At 38.1% G+C, this 13,860-nt stretch overlaps 1 pseudogene; it reads right to left on the reverse strand.

The window, feature by feature from the left end:
* Window positions 1-515: 515 nt before the first annotated feature.
* LOC149298287 (protocadherin-20 pseudogene) lies at window positions 516-6,844 on the reverse strand (annotated as a pseudogene).
* Window positions 6,845-13,860: the final 7,016 nt, after the last annotated feature.

Here is a 13,860-nt window from a genome sequence, read left to right on the forward strand (position 1 = left end):
GCTTTAAAGCTGTAGAGATACCTACTCTTTAGGGTTGACCTGACAAGACACATGATGTGGGATAGAATTAGTAATCAAACAGTATCAGAACGCTTGTAATAATACCATATGGAAAAGGACAGCATTTGATTAGAAACGTTTGAACACTTTTGTAAACTGATTAACATAAATCATTAAATCATATAGGTCTCCTTGTGTGGGTGGTGATAATATAACATCAGGATATAACTTTATCCTGATATAATTCAGCATCAGGATATAACTTTACATTATTTTAATATCCTTTCCTGTCCTAGGTTGCTCTCTTCGGTCTCTCATGTATTCTCAGTAGGGACTTGCTATAACCATCTCTCGACCCAGGGAAATTTCCCTGGTGGAAAAGAAAACTTACTGTTGTTTTCGTTCTTTTCACAAATCCCTTGCCTTCTACAAAATGATGCAACTGGTGTTACCTATAGAAAGCAATCACTAGAATTTTCACGTTTTACTTAGTTAAGGAAGTTCTAGAAGGGTTTTTACATCTCATTCCAGTCTTTCATACAGTAATCAACTTTGTGTTTTAACGGAATTTGTACATCTGGCCGTTTCTTTTTTTTCAAGTGTCTTTTCCTTCTACACAAAAACAAAAATGTTCCCGTCATGCAGCACAAGGCAGAGATACTCAGGATTGCTAGAGCGACGGGTGCCGTCAGAGACCAGGACAATAACGCCATTGCCTTATATTGTGGACATGGACTCAACATTATCACCTGGTTTAACTTGGTTGTAATTGTCTTGTCCATGATTAGTGATTCCACGTAGCTTCTATTACTGATGCTGTGATTAAGGAGAATGTTAACCCTTACTATAGTGGAAAGAGCCTCGGGATATCCCTGGTCACTTGCTTTCACCAGGATTTGATAAAGCCCACAGTGTTGAATGTTTGTGGTTTCTTTTAGTGTGATGTTGCCTGTAATGGTATCTATTTTAAACAGATCGGCGTTAGGGTCCACTTCACCAAATTCACTATATGTTATGATTCCATTCATACCGGTATCATAGTCAACAGCATGGACTTTAGTAATGGAGGATCCCTTTGTGATATCTGGCGAGACTAAAACATATGAAAAGTTGGATTCTGGTGATAGTATTAATGGTGCATTGTCATTTACATCCAGTATGAAGACATGGATTTTTGCTCTAGAGAACAGAGGTGGGTTGCCTTTGTCCTTTGCTTCAACCCATACCTCGTACATTCTTTCTGCCTCATAGTCAAAGTAATCCTTAGATCTTAAGATTCTATCTGGGCCGACTGAAAAGAGTTTGGTTACATTCAACACTAACAAAGTAAATTCACCATTCAATCCAAAATCGACATCTGTCACATTTATAATTCCAACTTCCCCATACCGGGGAAGGTTTTCTGGAATAAAAAAGGTGAATTCTGTAGTAGAAAATCTGGGAGCATTATCATTTTTATCTAAGATATTAATTTTAATTATACATGAATTATTCAGTGATGGTGAGCCGTGATCCATTGCAATAACCGGAAAACTGTAGGCTATTTCATTTTCTCGGTCAAAAGAAGCAGTCGTTGTAAGAATCCCACTTGAACTATCAATTAAAAACATATCGGGGGCTCCATGTCCCAAGCTGTAACTTATATCTCCGTTGGACCCGCCGTCTGCATCAGATGCAGAAACCTTTAGTAACGCTTCCCCAGCAATATTGTTTTCATCAATAAATACTTCTAGCAGACCCTGAGGGAATTGCGGTGCATTGTCATTCACATCTTCAATTGTAATACTAAGAATTTCTTCATGGAACTTGGATTTGTCAAAGGTAGAATTACCAATAATGTGTAGTGTATATTTTTGTTCTGATTCAAAATCAAGTTGTTTGGATGTTAAAAGCAAATACGTGTCAGGGGAGCTCTCAGAAGGCTTGAGAAGGAATGGAGATATTCCATTTATGTACGGAGGTCTAAGAATGCTATGATCGGGATCTTTAATTTCCAAAATGGCAATGACTGTATTTGGGGAAACGTCCTCCTTTAAAGATACACCCATGGTATCTTGGGTACCTATGAAACGAAACTCCATTCTAGGCTCTTGTTTTGTAAGTTCCTGAAAAGTAACCGTAACAACTGCTACATCTGGAACACAACCTGGCCCAACGGCCAACACTGGGAGTATGTGTAGCTGATTCCTCTCGTCACTTATAAGGGCTGATAAAATTATAATTCCGCTTGAGCTATCCAAGTTGAAAAGTTTTTTGGAAGCTTCTGGGACCCTGCTACTATAAACATACTGGATAACACCGTTTTCACCAACGTCTTCATCAAAAGCCACGAGCTGTGCCACTGTAGTGTTGACTGATACGTTTTTTGGAAGACTCACAGATATGTTATTCATTAGGAAGACAGGGCAGTTATCGTTGACATCAACTATTTGCACAATAAGAGCAGCACTGCCGGATAACGATGGCGATCCTCTGTCAGAGGCAATTAAAATGATCTTGTACTCACTTTGTGATTCCCGATTCAAAGGCTTGGAAACAGTTAATGAAATTACGTCAGCACGATGGTCTAAAGTGAAAACATGATCTGGGCAGTGTAACTGGTAGGTCAGACACCTATTATTTTCAGCGTCTGCATCTCTAGCCAAGTGGTCAATAGGAAACATAGACCCCACTGCAGCATCTTCTGGGATAGAGAGAGTGATAGTGTCCTCTGTGAAATAGGGAGCATTGTCATTGATATCTTCAATAAACACTTTCACTTTTGTAATCTCCGAATGGTCTTCAGATGAAACAAAAACATCAATTGTGATGACACACTCATCTATACTATCAAACGGGCAAATCGATTCTCTGTCCAGTTTCTCTTCAGTTGTATACAAATCCCCATTTTGTGAATCCAGGGTAAAATACTCTGTTTTATCCAGTAGGATGAAATGAAGGGGGTCTGGGATCTTCAGCATTTCTTTTAAGCTTCCAATAACTCTCCCTCCTGTTTGCTCCTCCTGCACGCGGAATGCGATTTCCCCTGTCGCTTCAGTCACTTTCAAATTATGGATAATCATAATTAGAAGAAACAGTCTCTGAAACAGAAAAAAGATATGCATAGATGATCTTAAATTGATATTAAAATGCATACTCAGTAGTAAATGCTAATTATTTACCATAAATAGATGATTCAGAGGATGGGGAAGTCTTTAAGTAAATATACCTTTACCTTCTGTTAGTGATTTAAATATCCCCACTTCTATTAAGACCGTGCACAGCTGCCCAATGAAAAAGTTAAATGCTGACTAATATTCAATAGCAATAAAAATCCAAGCTAAAGGTATGCAGCCAATTATAAGCCACATCCCGATGCAAACTGCCAAATGTCTAGACCTTTGTGCATCTATACTTAACGAATTTGTTCAGCAGATTATACAGAGAATCTAACAACGCGAAATTTCAATAAACACTGAATTAAATCTACTCTAACATAACAAAATACACAACTTTATCAGCGATGGTAACACAGCTATTGTGTGCTTAGTTGATGTTAAAGGCTACGCTATATAAACTTCCTATCTAAGTGTTTTTCCTGGATTTGCAGAAACAAATTGCTTTTCAGGAGCTAGTGTCCATGAAGAGTGGGGTAGACGCTTTTCACAAAGTTTATGGAGAGTATCGATACAAAACAAAGACAGACACATACACACATGCCATCCCTCCCTCATTGCTTGCATTCAATGAAGACGACAACAATAGGAAGAGGAAATGGAGAATTAGGCATTGTCTTTGGTAGTGTTCGTGGGGTGGTTGTTCAGGGTTATTAAAACACAACCATTGCAGAACCAGTTCGAAATATAAAAAGACAGTAAGTATATTATTATCCTATCTGCTTTCCTCCCAAAATGCACAACATTGTGTTTATACATTGTGCTAGGCCAGCTAAACTGCCCTCACAATATATTAATATATGGCAAGCAGGTACACAACACACTCACAATGCACAGCCGCTGGGTCGTGACACAGAGGAATGGTGCTTGTCCTAGAGTTCTCCAGGCCCAACCCGGAGAGTTCCCAGGTAAGCGTATTATGATGTTATTGACTATGAATGGAAGAATTAAATAGCGTAATATAATAAAAGCCAAACTTGAAAGATTTCTAAGTAGGTAAGCATTTATAGAGAGGTCACTATGGCCAAAAAGGGAGCATTTTTGTCTAAAGCCCACTACTATTAGGGATTCTTCTAGGTAACTGGTAGTTTATAGCACCGTGAGCAACACAATGATAAAAGTTGGATACGTGAGTATAGTATAGTATGGTGGCATCTCACAGGTCTTCACAGCTTTCGTAGGTGCAGGAACTAGACTGTTGAATCAAAGTGTTTGGTGACACTGGGCATTAAGCTCCATAAAATCAATCTATATTGTTGAGCTGCCACATTCCTAAAACAACATTTGAGACCATATACACCTGGGTGGTTCTGAAGAACACTGATTGAGAAACAACTTCTGAAACTTTATAATATACAAAGAATAAACCATACTAAACACAATTTGGAACACCTAAGAAGGGATTAGGAAAACCTAAATTTGAGACCTATTGACTGACAATGAAAGCGGACACCAACTAACACCTGTCTGATTTGTAGTATGTAATAATTATTTAGTGGCAAAAATTAACCCAATAATTTTGGGTAGTCCAACAATGAGTGGGCAACATTTACATTAGAGACATTTTAGATACTTCCGTTTTTTTATGATGTCATGCAATGTAGTCCTTATAATCGATTAATTTAGCAAGATTATACAATTTCCATTATAAACATAGCTAAATGTTTATCACTAAGTAATATACATGTAGGTATGTGAAGATGTACCATGTCTCAGCGTACACAATGGCTGTGCTTATTTTCCATATAATAATTTGTTTTTTATTACAAATATTTTTTGCTTACCTCAGTTAAAAAAAGCATAATTTCTCTATTATTTAAATATCCTGATTTACTAAGAATTAAAAAAGGGGATAAATCCATAATCATCAATGTGAAACTATGCTCTGTGTTAGTTTATAAAGCTATTATGTTTTACTAAAACCAAAATTAAATGGGAAACACTAAGAATTTCAAGTCCACGTGGCCTCACATTAAGACATATTTACAGATTGTGGCTATGATCTTCATTAAAACATTCTGAAAACTGAACAATGAAGAAGAGAACAGCTCAATATGACATTTTCAATATATTGAATAAAACATGGAAAGAAAAGGCTTATAGAAAACAGAGATTAGGCGTATTGTTAGCTTTGTTGGAAGCAGCCTATTTTACAACAATAGTTCAAAGATTATTTACACTAATAATTTTCTGGAGAATCACAGTTAGACATAAAAAAAACACACAAAAAAAGAAAATTATGTCAATTTATGAAATAATGTATATTCTAAACAGGAGAAAATAGGACATTGCTGGCATCTGACCCATAAATTACTTTAGCGTTATGATGATTTCTATCTTAATCCTATGAGCATAGCTGGGAACTCTCAGGGTTTGACCCTAAAGGGACAAAATCTCAGGGTCCCACAGTCTGGAGCCGACTCCGTCCTATTCTACACTGCTGTTATCAGATGCAAGACTCCCAACTGGTTCTTTTGCTTCCAATGTGTTATGGTTGATATCCCTGCTTGAATGCAATTAAGTGTATCTTTAAATAATGACAAGTCAAGCTTTCTACAATGGCCGATTTTAGAGCCATTTGGGTAATACATTGGTTGAGTCCATACACAGAATTTTCATAATGGGCTATTAAAGGGTTAATATTTCCAGAATCTCAGGGTCAGCTCATTTCGAACGTTCCCAGGTATAGGCGTATGAGGCATGTGGACACTGTGATGCCTCTGATAATCAATGAGCATACCTGAGAATCCACATGATAGGTCATTAACGGGTTAATATTTAGGGTAAGCTCAATTAGAAAGTTCCCAGGTATGTCAATTAGTTAGAAGATGTCACTTTTGAAACATACAGACAACACAACTACTGTGTCACGAGTGCCCTCGTTTAACCTATTTGTAGCCGGAGATTTAAGAAACTTCAATGCATTACTCATCCCTACGGCTGGGTAAGGGCTGGGATGTGTAGTGAAAGCAGGCTGTATTAGCTCGAAAGGTTAATTTCAACCTCATTTATGTACCATTAAAAAAACATAGTAATCAGATCCATCAGTTTTTTTTAAGTAGTATAGTAAATGTATATAGTTCAAAACCAGCACAACATTGAGTAATAAGTAAAACTTCATGAATACATATTCCGATAGTGGTTAAACTCTCTAAATCTGTTATCACATAAATGTAATTGTTTAAAATAAGTTGATCCCCGGTTACGTAAATCTCTACTTTAGGATGATAACAGCAACAGGCGACATCTCATATATTAATTGCACATTAACACGTAACGGTAATTACGGAGCTAAAAGTGCTAAAAGTTGTACCAAAAGGTAGTAACAATGTTCCACCTTCACTACAATGCAACAAAACGTATCTTTATTCTTAAACCTCCCCATAATTCTATGCACCGAAAAAAACCCCCAAGATTCACATCCCATTTATTAAAATAGCGCCAGCAGATTCTGTAGCGCTGTTACAACAGGGGACAATATAAAACGTAACAAAACATTGAAATTTTTACAATGACAATAACATAAACGCACATTAAGACATACTTTTACAGAACGAGAAGAGGACTCCCGCCAGCTTACAAGCTATCGGAAAAAAATCCGAAAAGGAAAAAGGCCACTTTCTATGCTTGGAAATGTATAAAACATCCAGTCTATGGGTTAGAAAGCATTATACCTGTGAAGGTGCCATCGCCGTTGTGGATAAAGCCAATATGCCACCAGTTTCGGAGTAAGAGGGCTGTACGCCTGTGTGTCTTTGATTGCTCTGTGAAACTTCCTCGCTGCTCTGTGTACATCAGGGTGTGGCGTTCGCTCCCTATTTTAATTGTGTTTAAAATTCCCAACCTTTGTAGCCTGAAGTAATACATGCCAGTGATATTCAGCATTGTACGATTGCGTTACACGCAGAATTGTTTTCTGCTACTCCGCTTTGTGTATTACCTTACACGCTTAATGTGTACAGAGTATATATACCTCACGGATCATTGGCCAATAAAGTGATCTGGTGGTGTTGATTTGTGTAGTCACATAATTATATTTATAACAGGACAAAGTGTTGAAATTTTACACCTTTTATTATTTTCCAAATAATGTCAGGCCGGTTATGACCCAACCAACAATTCACATCTAGGCACTTTGGAGAATATAGCATTTTACAATTCTTTGTTGCCAAAAATGTAATATTTTAATGAAAGATGATATGACACTTGAAAAAAGTAAAAAAAAAAATAAAATAATGATATTGACATGGTTCACTAAACGTATCTAAAATGATTTCCAATTTCAAATATTTGTCTTCCTATGATTTTTTTATTTGTTTTGTATTTGACATTTTCTAAAGTTTGTAGAGTTTCATAACACTAGTCTACAATATCCCACAACCAAGCAGGTGTTTGAGATTATGTTAGATGAGCACAGGTAGACCAGTCTGTGTTACAAACATGACATTTGACGGCAGGTAAGAACCATTTGGCTCCTATATTCTGCCCTTCGTTCCTAGACCTTAGTCGGCCTTTGGTTTTATATTCCGGAGCCATATGCCTCTACCTTGCATGTTTCAGCTGTATTACATCTACCACTTCTACTGGCAGGCTTATTCTTCCTTTTAGATCTATGTTAAAGAGGACAGCAATGTTCCTGAAGATAATTCATCACTACAGCGACCACATTGACCATTTTTATCGATACTCATATACATTTAACATACCGCTGCCTAACCCGCAGAATGTCCAATGCATACCCGGACAATCGAGTCCCTTTTAATGTTAGGTGTTTCTGACATTATTCCTCTGAAACACACTTTTTTTGCGTACGTCTTATTGTATTTCAAAGTATATTACATTGTTATACAATGTCACAAATGCTATGTGATACGAACCCTTAAATAATGGCCATAACAATGCAGGGGAAGCAATATCCGATACCTAATACTTCCAGTTTGTTCTTTTTCTAAAGATCATTTCTGGAAACTGTCACTCTTTCTGATTGACTGCCCAACATTAGTATCAAATATTCTTACTCCCGTACCAGCTGTTGGACACCCAAAAATCTAACTTAGACAAAGAAAATTGCGACCATGAAGATCGCTTTAAGTTATGTTTGTTTATATAGCTGAATCAGCATTTTTGATGATGGCCATATACTTTATTTTATGCTTCCTATGTTTCTTAATATCTACATGTTTAGCTTATTTTAAGTGGAACAAGGGTCATAAACCTTTCAACATGACAGATCTGAGATTAAATAGTACTTCTGCTATATAAACAAGTAAACGTTTAGCATTATGGGACCAATTTACCAATTACGTGCACCGTGACTCTATTTTTGGAGGACCGGGTAAACAATTACAATAAATTCAGTAAATGCCATACATTGTAATACACTGTATTTACGGAAAGGGCAATATGAGCACCCATATTTACTGCACTTGACACTTCCTTATAGACAGCATCTAAGGATAAGTTACTACGCATCAAGATAGCAGCGCGCAACAGAACCATCACTCACAATATTAGGCCTTTTACTGTACATAACGTTAAACAGAAATTAAGGTCACACACATGACCATTAAGATTTTGTGATTTCACACAGCTTTGAATAAAAGTGACCTAATTATCTGATGTAACTCGTCACAAGACAACCCATGAAGAAACATAAAAAGTTTTGTGCAAATAAACAAAAACTCAGAAAAATTAAATGGTGATATTTTGGGGCCATATTGCGTTTAAAACACATTTGTCCCATATCTCCTATCCTAGAGACTACTTTAGTTTTGTTAAAAATGAATCACACAAAGCATCTCCAAATACACTGATTAGATTAGCAGAACCCGGGGGTTAAAGGAGATTCTGTGTTAGTTTACGCCCATAGAAAACAATGAGAACAGTTAATGATTTTAATGTTCTATTGCTGAACCACGCATTTAATCTGTATTGAAATGCGATATTTTTAAGGGATATAATGCTTAAACGCTGCTGTAAATCACATTCAACACTAGCTGGTAGCATGAGGTTGAGCTGATCAGCAAACTAGATAGACCCTACCACTTCTGCTGGGAGGCTGTTCCACTTATTTACCACATTCTCAGTTAAGTAAATCTTCCCTACAGCCTCTGACCCTCTAGTTTTAGATTGTTGCTTCTTGTTAACATTTCTTCCCCTTTGAAATAAACTTTCCTTCTGTACTTTGTTAAATCCCTTTACGTATTTAACTGTTTCTATCACATCTCCCCTCTCTCCTCTAAGATATACATCTTAAGATCCCTTAGTCTTTTCTGATAATTTCTTTCCTGTAAACTATTTACCATTAGTAGCCCTCCTCTGAACTCTCGCCGAAGTCAATATCCTTCGGGTGATGAACACGAAGACTGCCCCGGAGCCCCGGCATTTTGTTATCCAAGGAGTATATATATATATATATATATATATATATATATATATATATACATATATATATACAGTATACATTCACATAATCAATTAAAGGGACGCTCCATCCATCATTATAATCCCTTTAGGACCAGGGCTATTTGTTTTGTTTTATGCTATGCGTTTCTTAAACAGTAATCTCTCTCTTTCTCATTTAGTGAGAATTATATATTGTTTTTGTTGGAACATGTGGGGCGTTTATACATGTAAATCATTATATTTTATGGATTACACACAGCTTGCGCAAATGGGAGAAAAAATACAATCCCCGAGACATTAAACTTTCCTTGTAGTAGATCATCGTGGTTCCTATGATATCCTGGCTGTGAGTATATCGTACACACTGGGCAGTTCTTTACAGTAACACGAGAAAGTTACATCTGTCTGGGTAAACAAGACAACCCTACACTATAAAAAAACTAAACTAAAAATATAAAGCAAGAAACTTAACCTATTGAGCACCGGAAAGATGAGGTAAGCGTTACCTTAGTCTGCAAAACATTGTTTCGGTTTAATGATCCCAAGGAGTTAATACAGATACATGCCTAACAACAATACAAGACAGCCCATCAAAAGAGAAATATAATGAGGCAGTATTAGTATGAATGAAAAACTCCGATGTGAATCGCTATTAACAGCTGCTACTATGCCCTTCTATGTTTGCTTAATGCTTTCTCCAAACAGTAATGCCTGTCGACAAAGAGAGCGCCCAACAATGGAGGGAGAACTTTGTTCTCATTTCTCTTTGAACTGTGTAGTAGTCTTGCTGGAATCTCATTCTCCACCCTATTCCAGGACAAGTAAAAATGCTGCTGGAACTAAGATCTTCTTCATCCTCAGGACACATGTAAATTAGTGGTGCCTCATTCAATAAAATCATGAGAGAAGTGTTGTAACACGTAAAGGGAAAAGTGTAAGTGTACGTCTCATCATCTCATGCGTTCTTGATAAAAGTCTTATGGCATTGTCTTGTGACAAGGTAGTCCAAGCAAACTTCTTATGTGGATACGAATCATGGGACGTGGGAGAGGTGAGAAGAACCCTGAGCACTCAGTAAAAACAGGACCAACTCATTTTTCTTGGGCCCACATTTAAAGCATTTTTTGCAGCATTAAACATTTTGGGATACATGTAATAAAAACAGGACCTCACTCCCCCAAAATAGAAATGAACACAGAACAACTATTGCTTATCAGTGTTTTGGGTACAGCCTAATTAAGATCAAACCCAACCTGACCATTTAAGTTCACCGTTACACAGACTAGGTTAAGCCTGGGCCGGCTGTTGAGGACACTGGACAAAGGCCTAAAGGGCTGATGTCTGATAGCCCCTACAATACTTTTAAGAATCTCACCCTTCCATCAGATTAGTAGATGAGTGCGAGGTGAAATGCCGAAAACATGCGGCTACATACTAGACTCTACTTCCACCAAAGGCCAGTTCAGTCTTGGGAAATATCTATGACATGCTCTCTATAAATGAAAAAATAAGCCCAGACCATCTAGCGCCCCCTGGGAATCTGCCCTACCTGGAAACCCGGGGCAGGTGTGGGTTCTGGCTATCTGGAGCCTACCCTTGCGAGACATGGCCAGGACTGCCAGTAACCGGGCCGAGCTTGGCTCGTGGGTCAAAGCTACATCTGTCATGAGTAACTAATAGGTTAAAACAAATCTTTCTGCCCTTTAAATTTTATAGCATGGAATTGCTTCTGCTCTGCTGAATATAATACATTTATATCTGAATATAGAAAAATATTTTAGTACTAAATATCTAAACCCTGCCATTTTCTAATAGAACACATAATTCAAGCGCGTAGTCTTAAGTTTATTCCTGTAGAATTCCCATGGCTATGACACCCATTGAATATTTTGTCCAGGTAGCCCGGCGCCTTTGAACTTTGTGCTGGCAGTTTAACTTTAGATATAATAACCCAAGTTCAAAGATAAACTTCAGAAATATTTTCTTTATCTATACTGCGGCACATCTCATTAAAAGTCGATTGAGAGCCCTGTATCGAGATGGAATTAAAACTGGATATTATGCATCAAATGGGCTCACTGCTAATCATTAATATTTTAGAATTCCGGTTACTTGCGGCAGCCTGTGTAGAACAAAGGTTCTGTGAAGCCATAAATGCTCCTAATTCACACTGTATAATATAAAATAATATTTGGAAAGTACAGTTTCATTATAATATATGCCTGTTTTGTTCTCCCCTTAATAATATTAATTTTATAGCTTTTTTATAGCATGAAAGTGATTGTCTACTCATCAGCATACCTAGGTGAAGTGCCACTTCTCCGGGACATTTGGGGCCGACCTAGGATTCCACCCTGTCAGCCAGGAATCTGTATTCATTTTCTAGGTGTCATTTCCGTGACAGCCTCTAGAGGGCGCCTGTCCGTACACAGTACCGTGTAGGCTAACGAGCTGACCACCTTCCTCTGCTTACCTGGATGTAACCCTACCCCTTAAATAGCTGCTTCCGCCTCCATTCGATGCCTTTGCATTGCAGTTTAGCAGCCTATTGATGTGGCTCTGTACCAGGTCCTGAATCATTCCTGGCATCCTGCTTCTGATCTTCGGCTTCTGACCCGGCTTGATTTTGATCACTCTCCTGCATACCGTATCTAGCTTTTCTGAGCCCAGCTACACAGAGCAGGTCCCTGCCAGTTCAGCTACAAAGAGTGGCTTCCTGCCATGTGCCCTGCCAGAAGGGCTTCCAAGTCGTGTTCCCTGCCAGAACGGGCTTCCAAGTCGTGTGTCCAGTGCCCTGCTGTGTGTCCAGTTCCCTGTCAAAAGACTTACAGCCCGTACTTGCCTGTCGCCAAGCTTCTCCAATACAGACCATATCGTACTATTCAACCTGTGGTGTGTTTCATTTCGCTGTTTGTATCATCCTTCTAGTTATAATGCATCGTGGGGTACAAATTGAGCCTCTGGTATCCCCTGCGACTGGGCTCATACCTGACCTGCTTACCCGAGTCCTGACATGCCCCCCATTCTCTTTACCCTCTGTGGTTGACCTCTCCAGTTCAATAAAAGGAGCTGCGTATCTTTAAGAAACAAAGCGCAAGAATATAATGTCATGAAATCTATGGAGGCTGTGCTGAGCTTCCGCGCCCTCTTTATTGTAAACAGGCCAGCTTGGGAGATCAAAAATCTCATGGGTAAATGATACTGGAGAACCAGTAGGACTTTTCCACAGTAGTATGTAGGGTTTATGGAGTGTTCTTCTTCTCTCCAACCTCAAACAGTATTCTCCAGGCTCATGCGACACTTGGAACAACAGATGTAGGACAGATTCTTTCTCTGGTAGTGTCTTATGGATAAGCAATACTTTATTTCTACTGGGCTGGAGACTGATGGGTTATCCTTAATCGATACAATCTTGCTTTCATTATTCATCTATCTCAGACGACATGCCAATAGGCCTTTGGTTTTCTCTTCATTATCCCAGTAATGCAAATTCAGCCAAAACCATAGCATATTCAGCAGAAATCCGCAAAGTCAATTAATGTCAAGTTTTACAGAGGCTTAATTGATACTTTTTATTTTTACAAATCAATATAAATTGTGCATAGCTTGGAATAATGTCTGTTTAGTATATCTGACATTGAAGTTGCCCTGCAGCCATGATGTTTTTTTTGGCAGAGTGCATTAAAGCGAGAGCCTCGTAGGGCTGTTTTTCTCATTACGTCTTATGTCTGGGTGGCTTGATGTTCAGTAAAGTGCTTGAATTCTGTACCTTATAGACATGGGCGTAGGAAGCCCTAAAAATCTGGGGGGGACACAGTGTTCCCTCTAAGCTGTGCGCTTGTGCGCGCGCACATAGCTTTTTAAGAGAGCGCACACGTCCAAAAATTTTGCGCACAACAGTTTTCCCCAAAAAAGAAAATAATAATAATTTTTTTGAAACTTTATGCGGCGCGGATATTGTGCGCACAAAATTTTTGCTCTGTGAAAATTTTTGCACAAGAGAAATTTTCTGCGCACGCCAACAAAGAAAAATTAGATGGACCCCAGAGGTCTTCAGCTGGAACAAGTTTCATTTTAACTCAGGACCAAGGTTTTTAATACCCTAAGTTTTTTTATTTTTTTATTTTTACTTTATGCTTAATATTTGGTATATCCACCCAACTCATACATGGCTTTGTTCAGGACAAGTAGGGCCTTCTCTTAAAAGCATAGAAATACATAAAAATTGAAATCTAAAATAAGAAAAAATATATATTTTTGCAGCTTTGCCTAGACTTGCTTTTACAATGTAGGTGACACA

This window comes from Sceloporus occidentalis, unplaced genomic scaffold, assembly GCF_023333645.1.
Source record: "Sceloporus occidentalis isolate IW3139 unplaced genomic scaffold, rSceOcc1.0.p SCAF_34, whole genome shotgun sequence".
Classification (NCBI taxonomy): Eukaryota; Metazoa; Chordata; class Lepidosauria; order Squamata; family Phrynosomatidae; genus Sceloporus; species Sceloporus occidentalis.